The sequence below is a fragment of the Plectrocnemia conspersa genome, unplaced genomic scaffold (assembly GCF_051122295.1).
Source record: "Plectrocnemia conspersa isolate PC_06_02 unplaced genomic scaffold, ASM5112229v1 ptg000014l, whole genome shotgun sequence".
NCBI classification, from domain to species: domain Eukaryota; kingdom Metazoa; phylum Arthropoda; class Insecta; order Trichoptera; family Polycentropodidae; genus Plectrocnemia; species Plectrocnemia conspersa.
In genome coordinates, this window is record NW_028277178.1 from 18,182,261 (window position 1) to 18,204,705 (window position 22,445).

At 32.2% G+C, this 22,445-nt stretch overlaps 1 protein-coding gene across 16 annotated transcripts in view; it reads right to left on the minus strand.

The window, feature by feature from the left end:
• rdx (BTB/POZ and MATH domain-containing protein rdx) overlaps positions 1–22,445 on the minus strand; it is a 208,177-nt gene that overhangs the window by 140,426 nt on the left and 45,306 nt on the right. For 13 of the 16 annotated variants that reach the window (XM_088204915.1, XM_088204927.1, XM_088204923.1 and 10 more), the window contains one exon: positions 13,081–13,143. The exons of the other annotated variants lie outside the window; for them this stretch is intronic. The gene's annotated coding sequence lies outside the window, so the exon portion shown is untranslated. The remainder of the gene's footprint in view (positions 1–13,080; positions 13,144–22,445) is intronic. 16 annotated transcript variants of the gene reach the window in all.

Consider the following 22,445-nt stretch of genomic DNA (forward strand, 5'->3'; position numbering starts at 1 on the left):
TATAGAAGGAAAATTAGACAAATCTCATATAAAGAATGTTTAAATACTTACAAGGCTTTCGTATTAATCTAATATTTTTTAATAATAACTTATTATTTATTTAGTACGAAGATTCAATATTTTGATTAGACTATGAGATACGATTAAAACTTAGCTCTATTATTTTACGGATAAATAGTATCTTCAACAACGTCGTTTTGAGATTCATTCAAGCACTAAACTTGACAAACAATTTAGCTCGCAACATCAATAAATTAATAATTCACAGAGATAGAGCGAGAGAGACAACACAATTTGCGAGAGAATTAATGCGAGCGGTAGATTGCTGATCTAATAGGTTCAGCAACAGGCTTTCGCAAACGAACTAAATAAAACGACTCTCGTTATCTTCGCGAACAATCGATGCTCCAATTCCGGTGAAAACGTACCAACAATGCAATCTGTCCGACCAATAAAACAAGATGGCTCTTCTTGACTAAACACTTATCAGTTTATGTATGTATCATCCGATTCTCGGAATGCAGTATATAATTTAATACGAAAGGGTTGCTGACGCAGCGGTTAAAAGGTCGCACACGCTAACTAAAATTCGCATATTAAATGCGTTTTAAAATAGCTTCGAGGGGGCGTTATGCTATACGGGAGTATTATTTAAAAAAAAAATGCGGAACAGGTTAATTAGGGGACGACGAATAAGGTCAGCAAACAATCTACTGTGAACCGAGGGCAAACACGAGAAGCGGTTAGCATTCCCTTTCCAGGTCAAAGAGTGATTATTGCGCTTTATTGCACGTTCATCACAAGTATAGCCCATGCTTACGGGACGTAATTACAGCAGAGACAATCTACCAGTTAATATGACATGTATTAGTTATTCTATCGTTATATAACTCGATCTCGTCCGAATGCGAAACATCAAACGAAACTAAAACTGTTAAACGAGCGCAATTAACTCGCTCCGATTATTCTGTAATACTTCGTAACGTTTGTGTATTGTGTATGTATGTATCACCTATGCAATGGATGAATTTGCAACGCGTACGCGTAACAGCGATTCGCATTTGCGATGATTTGCTTTAAAATTCTATTCTTGCGAATTCATGTTGCGGCCTCGCTGCTCGAATTCTTTTTTAAGCCAAAATTTAACCGAAGCCTAGTAGTGGCCTTAATCATTAATATATTAAAGGCAACGGAAAAATAAGTATTTTGGAAACTTAATTAGTTCATAATATAGAACATTAACGTAACTATGAAATTGTGCTAAAAATTAAATAACAATAGCAGAATAAATTGTATTTAAAAACGGTACAGAAAGTGGCATTGATACTTAAATTATCAGTCGAAAAATCGACGTAGAGAATAACGTTCCATATGCTACAGACAAAATACGAATTTCGATAAGACATACATTAACAAGTCAATGTATGCATTGTCAAATCACTTCAGTTACAGTACACGCAAAATAATTTATGAACAATGTAACTAGTTATTATATTCTCTCACTGTTCGGTGTTTATCACAGTATTTAAAATGTTTTTTTAAAAACTGAAATTGCCATATTAAAAAAATTCAAAAAACTTTAATAGAATAAAATCAGAACTATCTTTTTAATTACACGCGTTAAAATAAAAAAAACATTTTGTTAATTATTTTTTGGAAAAATCTAAAATAAAATATAATTTTGCAAAATTATTTTCAGTGAATATGAAATATATTTTTAAATAAAAATATACCTTCACTTAGAACAGTGTTATCATTTTTCAACACGTGTAATTGTTTTAATAAAAAATGAGCATTAAATAAATATATCTATGTGCAATATAAGATATTAGATTGAGCAACATTTTATTTGTAGTGTGACCTAAAACGAATAATATGTGCATTAAAATGAATAAGCTGTTGGTATATCCAACGACCGAATTAAGTCAGTACTTGGATAGTTTACCGCTTGGTGACATCGGATGTCGTTGGCCATAATGCGAAAAGTTATTAGTTAACTATAACAAGTTTTTCATTTAACCGTTAGTTAGAACAGTGAACACCCCATGAATAACTCTTTGTAACGAATTTATTTAAAAGGAAGATTATATAAATTAGCAACAAGATTTACCTTACATAAATGGTTTAAAATACCTATTAAATATATAAATTATTTAAATAAAAAAATATTACAATAATATATTAGTACAGAACGCGAATCGGCAAAAAAGTATTGAAGTGACAAGTTCTCCGCATAACGAAGCCGAGCATCCTTATCGCAAATTTAGGCGATGTGCATTGAAAATCTCTATCCCTGCTCGAATCGACGGAAGTATTTCTGTTTAAGACACCTCTACTTAAATTATAAGAGAATTCCAGTGGACATGGAAAACGTGACAACGTGACTTGGAGATGCTGAAAGACACACCCACAGCGACTCCAGATCTTTCTGTAAAGAAAATGAATTCGAAGTAAACGTAAAAATTATTCAATAATTACTTAAAATGTTATATGAATAATTTTCATCGTAATAAGGAGGAACATTATTGGCAAGGTTGGCTTTAAAGGACTGATTTATATTTAAATATTATTTTACGAATTGGATGAGTCTTTATTCATTATTTTCTAAACTCCAAATATATAACACACATTTTTATACTAACCTTAAGAAAATTTATAGTATATTTATATTACCAACAATTAAATAACATTGCCATTATAAACAATTATTACATTAGACAGTATTAACCCACTAACCTTTAGAAGCGGTGCCTACGACAAGACCAAACTTAAATTTAAGTATAAACATAAAATGTACACATCTTGCTTTAGAAGCATTTCTAGTTAAATAACTAGTTATAAATAAAATCATTTCTTGATTTACGCGGTAGATACGTTCCAGGAAATATCGTGTAAATCGAGGCATAAAACAAAATTCATAATAAAACGATCGAATAGTATCCATGTGTATCTTTTACCGTTTCTTTTAACTATAAAGTTGAAGTAAATACGAGCAAAATTTTCAGCGAAATGCGTGCATTCCAAAGAGAAACTCAGGACACTTCATGGGCAGTGGGAGAGGATCCAGATGTAGGTCAAGTGAAAGAAGTGGGAGTAGCTCATGCATTTATACATCACCATATTATATGTGTAGAACCATATATATCTTTGATTTGAAGTATTAAAAAAAGATTTACTGTGTAAGGCTAGTATCTCATCGGAACGTCACAGCGACGTAGCCAGCAGCTTCTCCAGACACAATGTATATAATTGTATGGCGGGTATTTGACCTGGCGATGGCTTGGCGACGTCGCCAAGTGCAAGTCGTCCATACATTGCGTCTGGAGACGCTACTGGCTGCGGGCGTTCCGACGAGATAGTGGCCTAAAAGTGAAACCGCGTAAATCAAGAAATAAGTGTAGTCTTAAATTTAGTTATTTAAATAATTAATTCCTGATATTTTTTGGAAAATGTTTTTATGTCTTATTTTATCTTTATTAATTTCCTCTTGTAAACTAGAAAATGGTTATAAACCAGCAACTTGTACTTAATTTTAATGTATGTATTTTCCTGTATTTTTATTTTTGTAATAAACTTTTATGTAAAAAAAATTAGATTAAACATTAAATGTTGTTTTATCCCCTTACAGTGAAAAAAATATCCGAGCACTCCGGTGATGTACACTCAGTGTACATGTAAAGGCGTGCACAAAATTCACTTAAAAATAACTACATATGCGTTTTCAACGACCAACTGTAGACACGTTTTTAAACATACGTGGGAGTCTAATGAATCTAAAGTGTTTCTGAGTTAGAAGCAATGTATTTAGAATTACATAGAAAACAAGTATTTCTCACCCCGATCGAAATTCAAAACCTCAGATTTCTACATCAATTAACCTCTTTTCTGATTGCCTACTATTTCATTGTGGCGTGTCTCCAGATTTATCAAGGCGATGTTCCACCCATACCGATTTTGACACTAATCGGTGCGAGCGCGACCCGAACATGATATTGTAATAGTTTCAAAAGTGGTGCAGCGGTGGTTCACATTGATGTGAAACATGATATAACTTTTTTGATTCCGCGTTTCGGATTCCGTGACACGAATTCTAGCCGTCTATAAAATATAGAAGCTTAGTAACACTGGCTGAACAGGGAATTGACCCTCGAAATAATAGACGGAAGTGTGTAATATATGTACGTATAATATAATATATACAGCCTGAAAGTTTTGGTGCTGAAGGTTCTTTTAAGGCGTTGTATAAAGGGGAAACGTTCAACAGCCTCACCGAATAAAATATCTAACAATGAATGTATTATATAATAATGACATTTTGTGGATTGTTGTAGGATAAGTCTTTTCATCTTGTCTACTCCAAATATCCATAAATATAATCTGGAGTTCGAAATCAATAAGTACTAGTGGAACTTGGCAATGATTTTCTAAATAGTTATTAATAAAATTAAAAAAAAAAATATTAATGTAAAATAAGTAACGCAAGTGTAATATAAATTACTACTGGCACCTTTTGAGAGGCATGGGTTGCAAATGTAGTAAAAACAATTTTATTTTGTGGCACAACTGCCTTTTTCAGTAAAGAAATTGTCGAGATACAATTACTTATCGTAAAAAATTAATTATTTTGCTAATAAATTAATATGTTGACGTTAAATTAACCACACAACGCGTATAGTGATTTTGTAGAGGGTTAATTTCAGATAAATATATAAAAGTTGCTTCTACTTTATAAATCAACATTTTTTAACAGTGGTCATTTGGCCGCATTTTTCGTAAATAGCTATATTTTACTACAATTTTGTGGTTCAATTGATTGCGCATTTTATTGGAAATTTTATAGTGATAGGAACACATCTCATATAGATTTCTTCAATTACTAATAATTATAATATAAAATGCTCGTTTAGCCTGAACATGGTAAAACGAATATAGCATTCTATTTTCCTTCACATTTAATCTATTATAATATCTAGCTGTTTGTTGACATTTACACGGTAATTCCGTTCACTGGTGATAAAATGGTAATTAAACTCATCCAAATTACCTTATCTTCAAATGTTAATATGATATTTAAACTTCAAAAAATATGTAAACTTCAAATAGTCACAAAATCAATATTCTTTGTTTGTAATAAATAATTTTAAGTAAATGAATACATTAAAATTTAATACTAAATATATATTTGCGTGCTGTTTTTTCGGCTTTTCAGTATGATTTTTGTTAAGACTTTCGTTTTATTTAAAAATAAAATTTCGACAACTATAATTAAAATTTTAATGATGTAATTAATTTTTTGACTAACTTAATTACATATGAATTTGAGTAGCCTTTTGAGAAAAAAATAAAATTATTTTTGAGTGCTTTTGAAAACCTTCCTCTCACTTCACAAGGCTAGCAGTAGTCATTCCTTAAAAAACGTCAAAAAGTGCATAGAACTATTTTATACAACCGTTACCGAAAGATTAGGTTATCTCGAGCAAAATGTCAAATCAAGAATTCTCATTTTTTGAGAAATTTTATAAAGCATTGTTTTATAAAGCATTTGTTCAACTATTTTTAAAAGGTTTACAACTACTGCCATTTTTATAAAGCTGCGGGTTTATGCCTAATATGCATACTTCTTGGAAGGTTTTAATAGGTGTCTAGGAATGACAAAAAAATCTTTACAAAACACTCGCCATATTTTTGCTTAAGTATTAAAAGAAGACACCCAGACAAGAAACCTTTCTGAAGGCGTTCGTGCCAGATGTTTGAAAATATGTATACTTTCTCGGAAGATCGAAACAATTTTATTGCGATTGCTTTGGTGATCTAAGAACCCGCTCTACTTTTCTTTTTCGATAATCAAAAATATTTTTAATATTGTTTTTGTAAAGTAGCTTAAGTTGTTATTAACAATATTGTCTCACGATTGTTATTGACAGCCGAAGGGGCTTTAAATTTTTTGTTAAAACAATTGTAAAATACCAATTCTGAGCTAAGCTCAAAATTTCAACGGGCAATTTAAGAGAAATTATGTAATAGAAGTAACCAGACATTAATGTATTTAATTAAATATTTGCAGAATCTAGAATCTTTCACCAGTCAAAAAAAGAATGATTTCTTTAGTTATTTTTTAAAAGCAGAAATACGTAAATTAGGGTTCAGTTTTGAACGCTTCCGAACATTGTCGGCAAACGGACCGAAGTGACGAGAGTGAGAGAGATAATGATAAATTTCAGTATGCGCGTAGGCGTCCTATGGTTAACACGCACGTCGAGCGCTGAATCTCGGTCAATTTATAATACCACATGCTTATCGGGGACTTCAACAGACTCTTACTGACATCTTTGAATATTTTAGGGCACCAAAAGGGATTAATTATATTTTTGATAGTATATTCCTCTAACAGATATGGTTTTTATAATTTTTTTCATATAAAATTAAATAATTAGTGGTACTTGATTTTGTTAAAAAAAATCGTTTCGAATATCCTTATGTATTTTCCTAGATCGGTTTATATAAATATCACACCATAACGAATTCTTATTTAGAACCCTTAATAATTATCAATAGCGTAATTTTAATAATATGACAATTTAAAAATTGCGATTATTTGGCACATTTTTCGATCGCGCGCAAATATGCCAGCTGTACATGGCAGCAGCCGCCGTGCGTACGTCATTCACGCCCGCCGTCCGGACGGCATATGAAATTTGTGGCAGTGTGGCCGCTACTCGGAAGTCGGCGACCTTGGCCGACTTCAGTTGAACTTCGGTCCGGACAACTTCCAGAGAGTGTAGTGCAAGCATAATAATTTATCTGCAATACTGCAATAATGTATTATATAATTTTTTTTATTTATTAAAATTTCTCGAGTATTCTCGAGAAATTTGCAAAGTGAAGTCGAGAATTCTCATTTCTCGAGAAATCAGAATACCTAGTGCCAACTATAAGAAACTCGCTAAATGTATTGATGTTAATATATTATATTATTTATATACATACATTATTGAAAAATAAATAAATTCAATACAAAAAAAAACTTGGAAACTATTTTTTTACTATGTATTTTAACTCGTCACGTTTATCCATTTTACATATAAAATCGTAAAACATAAACGTCAATTATACATAGAAAAAAATATAATGGTCGACTTGAAATGAATGAAACTCAGATTATATATAAACATTATTTAGATGATTTCACATTTGAAACAAATTACCAATGACGCGATAATAAGAAAGCATTTGGATCATATAATAAGATCAACGATGAAATATTTCAGCTGATATGTGAGCTTATGATCAATCTACATAGTATACATATATGAATTAAGATATCTATAAGAAGCTGCAAAACCTTATTATCGGTATTGTATAATATATCAAGAGCTGGTGATAGAAACGATTTGAGAGTAGCACCACAATTACATAAAATTGCACTAATGATTTTTAGCTTTCTTAAACTATATTCTGTGGAGCAGGGCCGGCCCTAGGTTATTTGGCGCCCCAGGCAAAAACTGAATTTGCCCCCCCCCCCTATTAATACTTGAGCGCAAAAATATAATTCAAATTAAAATAATAATATATTATATTTGACACAATGCTTTTTTTTTGCGATTGTGGGTATTTAAGAATTTATAATTTATTTTTTGTCCTGATTTTGTACGCGTGAAATAATTTAAAGAGTACACAGTAGTGTATAAAAAAATAATATCAGATTATATTATTTGATAATTTTAAGTGAATATTGCGCCTTTATTTGGTATCACGGCGCCCCACGAGATCTAGCGCCCCAGGCGATCGCCTGTACTGCCTGCCCCTCGGGCCGGCCCTGCTGTGGAGTCATGATTTGTATGTATGGCACTGATTAGGATTCGAACGGCATACACACAAATGATACTACTTTTCTGATAAAGTAAAAATCACTGTGTTAAACAGGTACATCGTTTAGGTATTCCTCTTTGTTTGCGAATACGTGAGCATACAACCACGTACGTGTATCGATTATGATACGTACATATAACAATAATACCCACGCACAGAGCAACCCACCGAAAAGGTATCTCTCGGGCACAAGTTTATATCGCCGAGCCCTTTCGGCGTGCGATTTCGCTCGACTGGAGCGTTTCAAACGGGCGCACGAAAACTTCATACACATTCAAATGGGCACACGAGGGTTCCTGAGGGATACCGGGGGTCCGACCCCTCTCCATGAATTCGTAAACCGCTTCCCACTGTGTTTAAAGGATAACGCTCGGCAAGTTTACGGTGCGCTCATTTTTACCCCCAAAACGTTGCGAGGGTTAGACTCGTGAAGCTTTAAATAATAATTTGATGAATCAATATGAAAAATTCTAATCAAAATTTTAGTTCATGTTTGTTAGTGATGTTAAATACACATAATTGCGACCTCGACCTCGGCCTCGTTCGAAGGCGAAGCCTCCCTTAACGACGGATTATGCATAATATATTTCATTATAGGCCCTTTTAGCTTTTCAAGGATAATATATAATACAATATGAAAGCTTGTCGCGGGTACACGCGTCGATACGGAATTGCGTTGTTTTGCACGCCACAATTAATGATATCATATAAACTATGCTGATATCGCAAGTAAAACTGGGCCGCTATTTAAAATTACATACCGCACGCCTTGTGGGAAATTTGATGATACATTTGTAAATGAAACAAACACATTAACATACAAAAAAATATTTAATTAATTTGAAGATAAATTCGAAGTTGAAACGATGATGGTTTATGTAAACTTTTACTCATTAATGTAAACGTATAAGTATAGAATATGATATTTATGTAACCTAAATATTATTTACACGAATACGACCATGAATAATCACAGCATGAAATTGCTCTCACACGCTACTTCAAAGCACGTAAATAATACCAAATTACCAGATAATCAATGGTTTGCCAATTTATGAACATACCAAGTGTGAAATATTAAAAACAGTCAAACGTTTATTTATAAATAAGGAAAACATATTAGGTCCTGTATGGGTAATAGATATGGGGTATACATATTGTATGTATGTATATCAAAACATTTTAGTTTTATGTTGTATGCAAAACTACATGCTTTAATATGCGGAATCAAAAAGAAATTGAGCAAAATAATTTTCCTTCATATTTAATTATGATGATCATAAGTAACAATTTGCGAATTTAGTGTGTAAACATAAATTGATACATATGACTCTCAAACACATACAGACGAAGTAGTATACTTAAGTCATGATTTATTTTTTGCTTGAGGCAAGTCCGACGGTACAGTAATTCTGTTTTGTAACAGAGAAATGAGCGCGCCGCCGCGGCCTGCCGGTCCCTTATTTTGATAGGGATGGCTGACGAAGTGAAATCAAAAGCATGAATTGCATACATGAAATATAAATAATAAATAGAAATACCAGCACGATAGACGAGTGAATAGAAATAAATATGTATATACCTACGAGAGATAAATAATTGCGATATTTTAAAATAAATATTAAATGTGCAATAAATACACAGCACATAAACATCCAAGCCCAAATACATTTTCACCAGTAGATATATATTTCTACTAGCGAAAATATAATTTAACTGATAGGCGCTAATACGCTGCTCTAAAATGTATATGAAACTCATTTTGACAGTTGCGAAACGTCCATTTTCTGTTCAAATCCCAACATAACATAATAAAAGTTCTAAAACTATAATTAGTTTTAGAACTTTCATTAGATCAAGTCCAAAATACAAACTAAGCCAAATTTCAGGGAAAATAAGCGGAAAAATAAGTACAGACAGACATCGCACCTAGCATAATGCTCCACAGTTTGTCTGGATTTCAACATTACAATGTTTTAAAAATATGATAGCTATCCTTACCCCGACATTACTATGGACTTCTAATATAAGAGCATTGGTTCAAGTATATTCAAACAGAATTTTGGCCAATAGGAGGGCGCAAAGAAATGATCACTTCTCAGAAGTCAAAAATTCACGTAAAAAGCAATAAAATCGTGTCTGCACCGTTGCAGTGGGAACGCTCGGTAACGTTCCCACTGCGACGTCTTAATATAAACGCTTGACAATTGAGCGTTTTCACGGCGATGGCACGATTTTATTGCTTTTGACTTGAACTGGAAATTTACTATATGGCAACACTGAGCAGCAAAGAAAACACGATTTATTATCAGGTAAGTATTATGAGTATATATGTTTAATGCCGAATTAAAATATTTTACATAAAATATGTTGTAACGGTATGTAATTTGTGTATATATTTGTAGCATAGAAAGGGTTAACTCGTACCTATTATTATTTATTCACAAAATTATATTACGATTTTAAAAAATATACAAAATGCTATTTTTGTCATGAGGCCCGGAATCATTGTTTTCCCAGGGCTCGAGTTCGCTCTCGGCGGCCTTGCATAAATGTCAGGGTCGCTTATTATATTTATAAAATTTATATGTTCAGATAATGAATACAAATTATTTTCTTCAAATCTGGTCAAGTGCTTTTCCTGATTGCCAAACTCATGAGACGAAAATAGATGTTTATTCACGAGAATTTGTTTCATGGGCTTAAGAAGTAATTTCTCAAATAACTGAATAAAGCGATATTGGTCGGTAATAAGTGGCATTTTTTTCAGTTTTGATAGTAATATCATTTCAGCTATATATCATTGCATTGACATATTAATTGTGAGAGTCTTAAGAATTATAAAATAGTATTTTTTTAAAAAAAATTCTGTTCATGTTATATATTATATTTAAGTTTAGTTAAAATTTGTTTGATGTAAAAATTAGCTATTAAGCTAAATAAATTATTAAAATAAATGACATTTAAAAATCATCAAAACAACACCCAGAATTGCACAATAGCCACAAAAACTCTCGAAAGCCATCAATTAACACAACAACGCATTGTCTTTCTGAAACCCTCGTCTTCACAGACTTCGAAACTCGTATTGAAAACCCATCGAAAAAGCATTGTTAATACCGTGAGGACTGAAATCAATATTAACAAAGGGGATGATTTCTGAGGTAGAGCTCAGCCTTAATACGATTGACTTTTAATTGACCTCATCTTCAATTAGTTTAAGCTTTCTCGAAAGATAATTATAAAATATGTGACTCTTAGTCATATCACCAAACACTAGCAGAACAACTGGGAAATATTTAACGGATACTAAGCACCGGATGGACGACATATATTGTATAATATCTGGGTGTAATTGGCTGAAAAATTCACACCATTCGGCCACCAATAAAAAAACATATCCAGGCGCTTTTTCTCTTATCGATTTATAGTTGATATTATAAACGCCGTCTTCTTTTCGAAGTGTAAGCGCTTCTACAAAGTACTAATCATGTTTTTTCAGCGGCTCTCCTTAAAGAGTATTTTATAGATGTATATGCAGTGAATGCAAGTAGATTATAGTTTGCGATCTTTAATTGCTTTGGTCAGCCGATGTGTAATGCTGATTCGAGTCGATCAATTTCCATTAAATTGACAGGATTAATTCACATTCAATCAGCTCATAGTGGGGCGATCGTATTAATTATTTCAGGCGAACGGCCAACCACTTAAGTGCGGCTCTGTATTTCCTTCTTTATTATATACCACTAAATGAACAAAAATATTAATACGTAAATCAAAAGCCAAGTACCCGTAACATTGAGCGCCGACGGATTATCGATGCATATCATCAGTCAGTGGTCATCAAACATTTTGCGATTTTACAAACGAGATCATCTCGGTCACGCGACCGGAAGCTTTCCTCGAGCGCCGCGGAAAATCGAGGTCCGCGCGGAAAATCCGTGTCATTAAACAACGAAAACGCGAACGAGCGCGTTTCGCAAAAGCGCGAAAACTGTGCTTCGAGACGTCGCAAGGAGAGAAATCGCGAATGGAGTGCAACACCAGTACCAACTACTGTAAACATACGTGTGTGGGTATAGGCATAATCGTGCACGAGGTAATACACACACACAGAGCCCAGATCGTGTTACGAAAGCTCTCGCTCTGAATAATTTGACTTACTAGAATAATTCCTTTCTCTGTGTGCTGAGCGCTCCGATTTTCGATACGCTCCGCTTTCCAAACTGCAACTATTCTAGCAGCGATTATTACAACAATATAATAAAAATATATAATCGCCGGGTATGTGTGTTTTTAATACACCAATACGAGACAATGAATCTCACGTTCGCGTTACGACACATAGCGCAATAGGTAAACAATTTGCATTTAACCGGTCGGTTCTAATTTCAAAAGCTCCGCGTGCGCCGGCAAAGCTTAAACGTAACTGGCATACGAACGGATATTAAATAATAATAATAATCAACAAATGTGTCGTTGGATATTGGAAATAATAAATAAATATATAGTTATATACTAGAGAAAATATATAAAATTAAATGAATATAAAATAAATGACGATCAAGGAGAGGTGAGAGAATTTCTAACAAAAAACTTATGCAATTATTTTAGACCAGATCAACAAGATTGCCGAGTAAAAATTCATCAGCATCAGTTATTTTTACTATTAGTTTACTTAACCTCTATTTTAAAAAGTTACCAAATCAGCTATTGTAACAATTATTCGAGCTCAAAGTTTGAACGTTAAATCAATTATATATTCATCAGATATTTAAGTGAATGAACAGCTCTATATCATTATTAGTATCGTTTCATATTATTTACAATCAAAACAATGCTAAATTCTCTAGTTATAATAATTTATAAAGTATATGGCTTACACGTGTAAAAATATAGCAATGGAAAAATGCAACTTAAGTCACCTTCTCCCTGACGTTTTTATTTCCTTACGTAAGTGCATATTGTCACTAATCAGTTTTCAGTATTAATGAATTTATACGACAATGCAATTCTTTGACAGTTGCCACTCTTAAATGAACAACTTTGACTACCATAATTTTGACAGATCCTAAAGCAGAAACTTTCCAATAACTAAAGTTGATACAGATGTAACAAAATTTACACATACGTATAGTGTTACTTATGCTAAAAAATAAGACCTTCTGTCTAGGACGGAAACGGAAATTAAAGATCAAATGTTTACATCACCTTCATGCAAGACGAAGCTTCAGTTAATTGTGCTTCTTTCTTAGTTGCCAGATTTTTTAGCTTCTGAAACAAAAATAAAATAATCAGTTTAGTGCTATATACTATAAATTTTGCTCTTTTTATATAAAACTCACAGGAAAATAAAAACATTATATTTTCCTATTGAATAGATGCAATAAGATTAATAGTAATAAAAAACATTTACAAAATAAAAATGATGAGTTTTTACCTGCAAATAAATATATATATATACAAACAAATAATATACAGTAACGTGCATCATATTTATTGTATAACTAAAGATTTTTTAAAGATAATATATCGGTTTGATTAAGGGTCACATATATTTTTCTTACATTTTATGTATTTTTTTAAGCTCTTATGCTTGCACTACACTTTCTGGAAGTTGTGGGAACCGAAGTTCAACTGAAGTCGGCCGAGGTCGCCGACTTCCGAGTAGCGGCCACACTGCCACAAATTTCATATGCCGTCCAGACGGCGGCCGTGAACGACGTCCGCACGACGGCTGCTGTCATATTTGCGCGCGTTCAAAAAATGTGCCAAATAATGGCAATTTTTAAATTGTCATATTATTAAAATTACGCTAATGATAATTATAAAAGTTTGTGTGGGCACTCACCAATACAATATCAGTGAAAACTTTTCGGTCGTAAAAATTTAATTTACGCAAAATCTTTGTCGGCTTTTGCAAAATGCCATAAGGCATAAAAATGATACTTCAGAATACGAACACCGCATCTGTGACTATCCTAGAGTTTGTCGCCATCGATTCTAAATAATAATTCGTTATGGTGTGACATTTATATAAACCGATCTAGGAAAATACATAAGGATATTCGAAACGACCTTTTTTAACAAAATCAAGTACTTATAATTATTAAATTTTATATGAAAAAAATATAATAACAACATCTGTTATATTATCAAAATTATAATTAATCCCTTTTGGTGCCCTAAAATATTCAAAGATGTCAGTAAAAGTCTGTTGAAGTCCCCGATAAGCATGTGGTATTATAACTTGACCACGTGACCACGATGCAGCGCTCGTCATGCGTGTTGACCATACGACGCCTACGCGCATACTGAAATTGAACCGAGTTACTCGTTCTATCTCAGTTTACGAAAAACCATATTATTATCTCTCTCGAAGTATCTCACCGCTCGCGCTCGAAAGAGCTGCTCCGACTTCGGATCCTTTAACTTTGGTCCGTTTGCCGACAATGTTCGGAAGCGCTCGAAGCTGGCCAAGTCGACTGAATTACCCCTACTATACCTCCCGTTCTCGGTAACCTCGGACAACTTCCGAGAGATTTTAGAGCGGACAGAACCGAACTCGACCGAAATAACCCCGAAGTAACCCACTATATTCTCCGTCCTTGGCCAACCTTGGCCAACTTCCAGAGAGTGTAGTGCAGGCATTACTGTATTGATCAAATTTATAAAAAAAAACATTACTGAATATTTTACCCCAGAACATTTACATAAACATTTATGAAGTTGCAGTCAAAATTTGACCCCATGAGGCTTTTCATCGAAGAGATAAAAAAATTCTACAATAGATTTTACAATCCATCGTTTTTACTGTTCCGTAGATTATGTGGATACCTTTCATTCCGGAATATAAAAAGCACACCTCAGATCGTATGGCTTTCTAGATTTCGCTGGAATTCACATTTATATATTTATCAAATGTCTCGAAAATACTCACTGCTACTCACGGTTTATGCCTATTTGCTAAATATAGTAATTAAACAGATTAATTGCACATAATTCGACATTTTTAAAGTATTTGAACAGTGTTAAAACTGACAGACTAAAATTTGTCTAGTCGATATTTTTTAATTTCAGTATATCATATCCTTAGATAAAGTTACTTGGATGTAGTATATCCATAATCCTATAACTATAAATACCATCGAATCTTTGTTTTTTTTTAATAATAATGAATATTTTATCACACTGAGATCTATATTATTATATATATATAAGTACTATTTTTGCATTCAACTCCTTACATTTCCAGATTTAACTTTCTTCCCCAACTTTCACTTTCATTCCGATAAAAATCTATGATTACACAACTGATTTTTTGTTTATTATTGTGTTTTTATTAAAACTCTGGCTCGGTCAGACCTGGAACCCTTTCAATTTGAACTTGTTGACAATGATTTACCGTAACGAATCGAATATTTCACAATAATGTTACGAAATTCGTTTAATCATTGCAGCGTAATGAGAACGCCCGCGCGAACAAGATCGCAATTATTTAACATTATCATATAATCATCAGCAAATATTCATATCGAGTTTTAATTAATAACTTCAATCATACGAATCAGCATGAATCAAATTAAAATTTAATTCAATAAAAAAACAATATTTTTACTATTGCTACCCAAAAATTTTAAAAATCGCGTTTCTCGTAAAATATCGCGCGCGCGAAACGTAAAAATAAATAAAGTGTCAAAATTCAGGTCACAATTTCCGATAGTGTGTAGTACTTGCATATACACACATCGGCTCAGTAGTACTATTATGAAACTGTGGTATTGTGGCATAGTGCGACTGCGTTCAATTAACAAAGTACTGACCCAGAATTTAATTTAATATGCCAAGTGTCACAGCGATCTAATCGTTATAAAACACCGGGAGAAAAACTATGAAAGTTTGATATTTTGTAAAAAAATTCGCAGTTCAAAAATTAGTTCATTAAAGTTAAACGAAAGATTAGCTAATCGTTAAAAAGCATAACACAATCAATAACTACTAAGAAAGTAGTGAGACCAGAATATAAACAAAATCAGTGAAATTCTTACAATCACTAGATGTCACTGCACGAACTTGTTCGATTTTATTTTAATTATTCCTAATTAAGATTAGGAAAACCCAGCTTGTGACGATCGATCGGAATTATAAAATAAGCATAAGCACTAATTCCTATCTTTCAGACACAGGCCTGCCGAGAGGAGAGGAGAGAGGACAAGCCCGTTCTCCTTGAGGGGCCCGACTCTGGAAAAAATCATAGCAAGAATATATTTACAAACCCAAACCTAAACTAATAAAAGTTCTAAAACTAATTATAGTTTTAAAACTTTTATCAGGTCAAGTCCAAAATACAGACAAACATCTCATCTCAGATATTGCTCCATAGTTTGTCTGCATTTTGCATATTTGCTTTGTAAGCAAGCAAATTTAAGATTAATTAAAAATCTTCTTGTAATAAATTGAGACATATTATAATTTGATTTTTAGTTTAAAATCAGTCGACTGTGTTAAAGTGGTCAAGTAAATTTTTGCTCTAAATAGTAAATATTTACGACAATAGATATAGTCAAAATCCTAACATCGCAGTACAAAAAAAGGTTTCGTTCACGTCTCCCGCTTTTAACCGATAAGCGTGGCGAAACAAAGTCATTCGTCTTTAGCATGCAAGAGTTAAATACTTCTTGAAGTTTATGTTAAAACTTCATTTAAATTGAATAGAAAAGTAATTTAATATATGATTATAAACTTTAGCTCTGGTCGCAAAGTCTGGTTTGTTTAAAAACTTAGTTCGAATTCATTGAAAAGATTTTTCACAATCTACAGAAATGAAGCCAAAAAACGAAAGCTACGTCGCTGCGTGATTAAAATCAATATTAAAAAATATATTATAAATTTGATATAAAGTTATTTTTTTATGTTTTCCGGGACGGAATCTCTAGTTGATTATAACGATGAAATATTTTAAATTTAGACATTAAAATGATAATTGAAACGTAAGTGATTTTTTTTATATAATACAACGGTCTGATATAAAAATAAAGTTTTATTATACATTACACGTTCAAATTCACATTTCGTATTCGGTTCAGATTTACATAGATATATGTGTAATTGCTGAAATACAAACTTTAGACATTTATTTTGTTTTTATACGAGTTACTTATCATGATAAAAGATTGTTAATAAACAACTTTAAAAAATAATAAAAAAAATGGTGGCTGTTATCAAAATCATATATAAATACAAAATTGTTTGTTTTATTATTAATTTAATATAACAAATCTGAGCAACATGACTTGACAGATTTCCCCAATGCGTCATAATGGCCATTATATAAACATGTTTTATTTAACAGTTCACATACATACAAACATAGGCAAATTATTAAATTATACGATTAAACATAAAAAAAAATATAAAAAAATAATGGTGCACACCTAAAATAGATTGAAATATATCAAATATTTTTTTCCAGATTCCTATTACTATCGACAAACACATGCTTGAGTCGCTAGATGACTCGCGTAAGAGGAACGTTCCGGGCGCTGACGTCCAGTCTGCGACGGGAAAGAAAAAGAGGGCGTGATCGCGACTCACAGCTGAAAATTGCTGAGCATCTATATATATTTTGTCTTAGTTAAAACAATATTGAATTATAATAATCAATATATTTAAATACTCGCTGTAGGTTTTCAATGGAAAGGTATAAATAAACATATTGGCTGTAACGAAATGAAGATATTCTATTTTTGTTGATAATAACTAAAACGCCTTAAGAATTAAATGAACGTGCTCAAGCGAGGTAAACGCGTCCCATCAAAAGTTCGATAAAACCGCCCTTATTCGCTTATCGCCTTCGAAAATAAAATAAATCAGGCGCAAAAGGACCAAGCCGAAACTAGCAAAGCCAACCGGCTAGGACGCCCCTGTCGCCGTCGACGATAAATATTTCAAGGGCCTTGTGAGTGCGTTTGCGGATTCGCAGAGGGCGAACGGCGGGGCCCCCGGCCGCTTTTCGGCGGGCCCTTCGACGAGAGGGGGGCTCGCCGTCGCCTTCGGAGCTCCCGAGACGGGGGCGCAGGGGCCGCGCCAAGGTTGCTCCTCCACACGCGGCCGGATCAATAAACCCCCTGGCCGAGCGAGGCCGACACCATCGCGCCGGGGGCCCCCCATGCCCCCTAATCTAAGCACGGTTATTTCGGCGCGGCTCTGCAGGGCGAGCGACGAAGGTCGCCAGATGGGTGGTGGATGTGTATTCCCGGACCCTGGCTTCACAATTACGCTCCTACGTACATACATAGGGGCGACAGACTTTTGTAGGGCGAATTATTTAGAGAGAGACACCTCCCCCCTTTGCGCGATTCCTTCGTCCTTTCAAACTGAACGAGACAGTATAAAAAATAGTACATTAATAAAATTTAACGAGCCATTTGATATGTTCGAGAAAAAATATTTTTTTCACTAATCTTCATACGAATATAAAAAAAAATCATAATTTACTTTAGAATAAAATATTAAAATAAATAAATTTAGATACTCTTTATAAAGAACTATAAAGATTAGTCAGTAAGAAACATTTAACTGTTCCGCTTTCGCCGAGAAGCTTGTCATACATTTTTCAATTATTCCATTATTTTACCGATTCTAATTACGTCTTTCTAAAATAAAGTATACTTGAGAATACAATTTTTTTCTACCGATTGATGCATTGTTTCGACTTGTTTTTTATTGCAATGTACTGCTTTCTAAAAAAAGGTTAAACTGCAAGATATTGATTTAACACACCCTTATTGCAGTTTGTATGAAACTGGCAATGACTATACATTTTCAAACATTAAAAACTGAAAATATGATGTATATATGTAGAAGAATAAATAGGCAATGCATACAGACGTAGTTCAAGTATTTACGAACATAAAATCAATCACGCGTGCACTCATAGGGTTACCCGAAGGGATTTTGTTTTAAGCCGTCTCGTGTCCCGAGACTTTCTGATTTTCTACAAAGTTGTCTTAAATTAAAATAACAAAAATTAAAGAAAGAAGAAATAAACAGCCCATTGGTTTAATACATTTTTTACTAAAGCCCGACGATGTTGCCAATGAAAACTATTTTCAAAGTTGCTCCTAAAATATAATTGAATAATGGGGAAGATTTATTGAAACGACTTTTTATAATTTACATAGTTGAAAATCAGACACTGAAATAATTAATATAGAGTATACTGATGATAAGTATTTCATTAATATGACGTTGACAATAACAGAACATTTCAACAAACACCTAATGAGCCACCAGAATAATCTTCGGTAGAAAATAATAAATGTAATCGACGAAATTAATTCAAGAGCAAACAACCGGAAAACAAACTAAATAAATCTTTGCTCACAATTAAGCCAACACCAACGGAAAGCGAAAACCATAATTATCTTTGCCAAATTTAACTTTTTTATTTAAATTATTTTATTTGAATTAAACCATATTTTGGTAATAGTTTATTATCGACTGTTAAATTTGAACGTGGCGCCATGATAATATGCAAGTACCAAACAAAATGAATGCATTCCACCAACAAATGTGTGCATACGCGGCTGTGGCTGTCATAAAACCGACTTGTGCATTTTTTTATAACTTAAGTTGTAATTTTAAAAGCGTAAGCCAAGTACGTTACAACGGGGCAAATCTATATCACCTGGGTAAAGCAATCATCAATAATTAGTACATACTAGTAGGTATTAAAACCATCAGATTTTTCTGTATGGGAATTGGTGACACATATTTAATAAATTATTATTGGTATTATAATATATAATCAGTAGATGTTACTTTGCGGGTGGGGCCGGTATTTAATATTATCGAATTTTTATAAATAAAAATTTTGCTGCCCTAGACGAATCTGCAGTCTCTGAATTACTGTACGAACTTAGTCTATTGTTGTAGCTCGTTAGGGGTTAGCCCAATGCGTTACAACGGATATGTATTTTTATTCGTATAATATAATTTTACAGTTGCTGGTTTGTATATGCATGTACATAGTATATAATTTAAATTACGTTTTTTTTATTATTATAAATAATAAATAAATATTAAAAAAATGCCATTTAATATTTTTGTTTAATAAATTTATATGGATATTCACCAAAATAACGATAATTAAATAAAAGTCGCAATTATTATATTTTCTAAAATAAATATAAAATCATTCTATGATTTAATAACAAAATCGCACTGTAATTTCATAAATTGTGTAAAAATTTATTCCAAAATTTTAACAAAAAAATCAAGAAAGATTAAAAAATAAGATGTGCTCATTTCTTATTTTACAATAAAACATAGCTAAAATTAACAACTGAGATAGCATTTTATGTTATGTTAGAATGATTTAGATTTTAAATACATACAAACTATAAATATTACTTTAAAATACATATGTATTTTTTTGTAATATTGAAATATGTACTTATGTTATAATTATTCAACTGTATTTACTATTTAATTTTATCGTTTATTATTCGTCATTCACTCCATTACTCCAAATACTCCATTTTTACATGATAATGTCAAAAATGCAATCCGCAAAGACTTATTTTATTCAAATTTGCAAAAATCACCGCACTTTATTGTGGAAACAAATATTGTGCCATTTTTTTTGAGTTTAGGTTTTTTTGTTGAAAATTTCGGTCAAGTTTGACAATATATTATTATTTTATAATCTACAGATTATATATGTATACCGGAGAAAACCTATTAAAAGCATAAATATAGCATTATAAAAGCGCACGTACCGATCGCCAATTTGGACATATTAGAAACATTCACAGAAAGCACATTTCAAAATTTGTAAAATATGTAAAAATATTCGTACAAATTTAATTTTTAACAAAAAAATGCTACAATAATTTTCTCGAGAAATTTGCTGATTTTTGAGATGAGAATTTCATAAGGATCCAAGAGTTCAACAAGACCTTCTAGACAACTTGGAGATTACGCGACGCAGACAAAACTACAAATTTTAAAATTGATGCGAATTAAATATTAAGTTATAAACTACCTAATATCTATAAAAATAAATAAGCGACCGCTATGTTCGTTCATCTTACATTTAACTCATTATTAGATTTTTTAAACAATAAATGCACGAGTTTTGAAAAATCATATTGATTAGAAAATCCAGAAAACCCTGAACTAAGTTCTAACCTAATCACTAATTCCTATCTTCTGAGTTCATCTGGCAAATAATTACATCGCTGATCTATCATGATTGTTGTACGTGTAAGATAACAGGTAATTAGAACATAAATACATGATTTAAAATAATCCTTTAGTTTTTTAAATATTTTTGAAACATATAACGCAGTCAAATATTGACAGTTAATTACATAAAATATTGTTATATTTAAACATAAATTATTACCACAAATATTACAACAGATACTTCCACTGATTAATAATTTATCTAAGGTGTGTTACAATTTTAAGTACAATACTTAATTACAATAATTAATCAATTTAATTAGGTATACTTTTCACTCGATTTTTAGGATATGTACTTATTAAATATACTATCTTCAGTATCTATTGCATTTTTACTTTCTAGTTACTTTTACCAGAAATGATCCACTCACGAAGAGAAAGAAATATTTATTACATCAGTCTCTTCGTCATTAGAGACTTGTGATAATCACTGTTACTATGAACAGGCATCATTTAAATACTATGTAAAACAATATTTGATTACAAATTTTAATGCGCCACCTATATAATGTATTTAATATTTATCATTATTGACTAATAGTATAACTTATAATATTAATACTTCTTGCATATATAGTATTGATATGTAGATTTCGATAGAAATTGTACTAATTCGTTTTATAAAATTCAATGTAGTTTCTAACACTACCACCAAAAAACATCTTCATGATTTATTTGTTCGACAAACATCTTCATGTTTGTCGATATTTAAATCAGATTTTGTTTTTTTTTTAAATTGTGGTGGGACTCTTTGTTAATTCACCAGTACAACCATTAACGTCGTTTCACTCGATACACTTCAATAATCTATTCAAATTAAATGATTACATAATGGATTTGTATTGATAATAAATGAAAATTAACTGCAATCAATACAACAATAATTCAAAATAATAATATACAACATACATAGTCATATTAAGCCAAGAGACAACGCCAATTATTATGCCCGGATTCAATTAGGTTAATAGACGCATAAAGGGCTCGGCGCCCCTGCGGATATTTTCGAGCACACTATAAAACTTCTGCTGGTACCGTATAATTATTACGACCCTCGAATCGTTTTGGTATAACATAATAGGATCTTTAAATATGTACTGGCTTGTGAAAGCAAACTTTCGCATTAGAATATCCTTTTTGAAAGCTCCGACAAATCTTAACGCGATTATAAAACACAATAAATTTTGACAAGACACCATCACTGAGCGAGAGTACTTTCTACTTTACTCAATTATATTCCACACTACTAGATACTACGGAAGTTAAAAAGATAAATGCTTTTGATACTTTCTCTCCTCGGAGGTCAGATTAATTTATACCACACT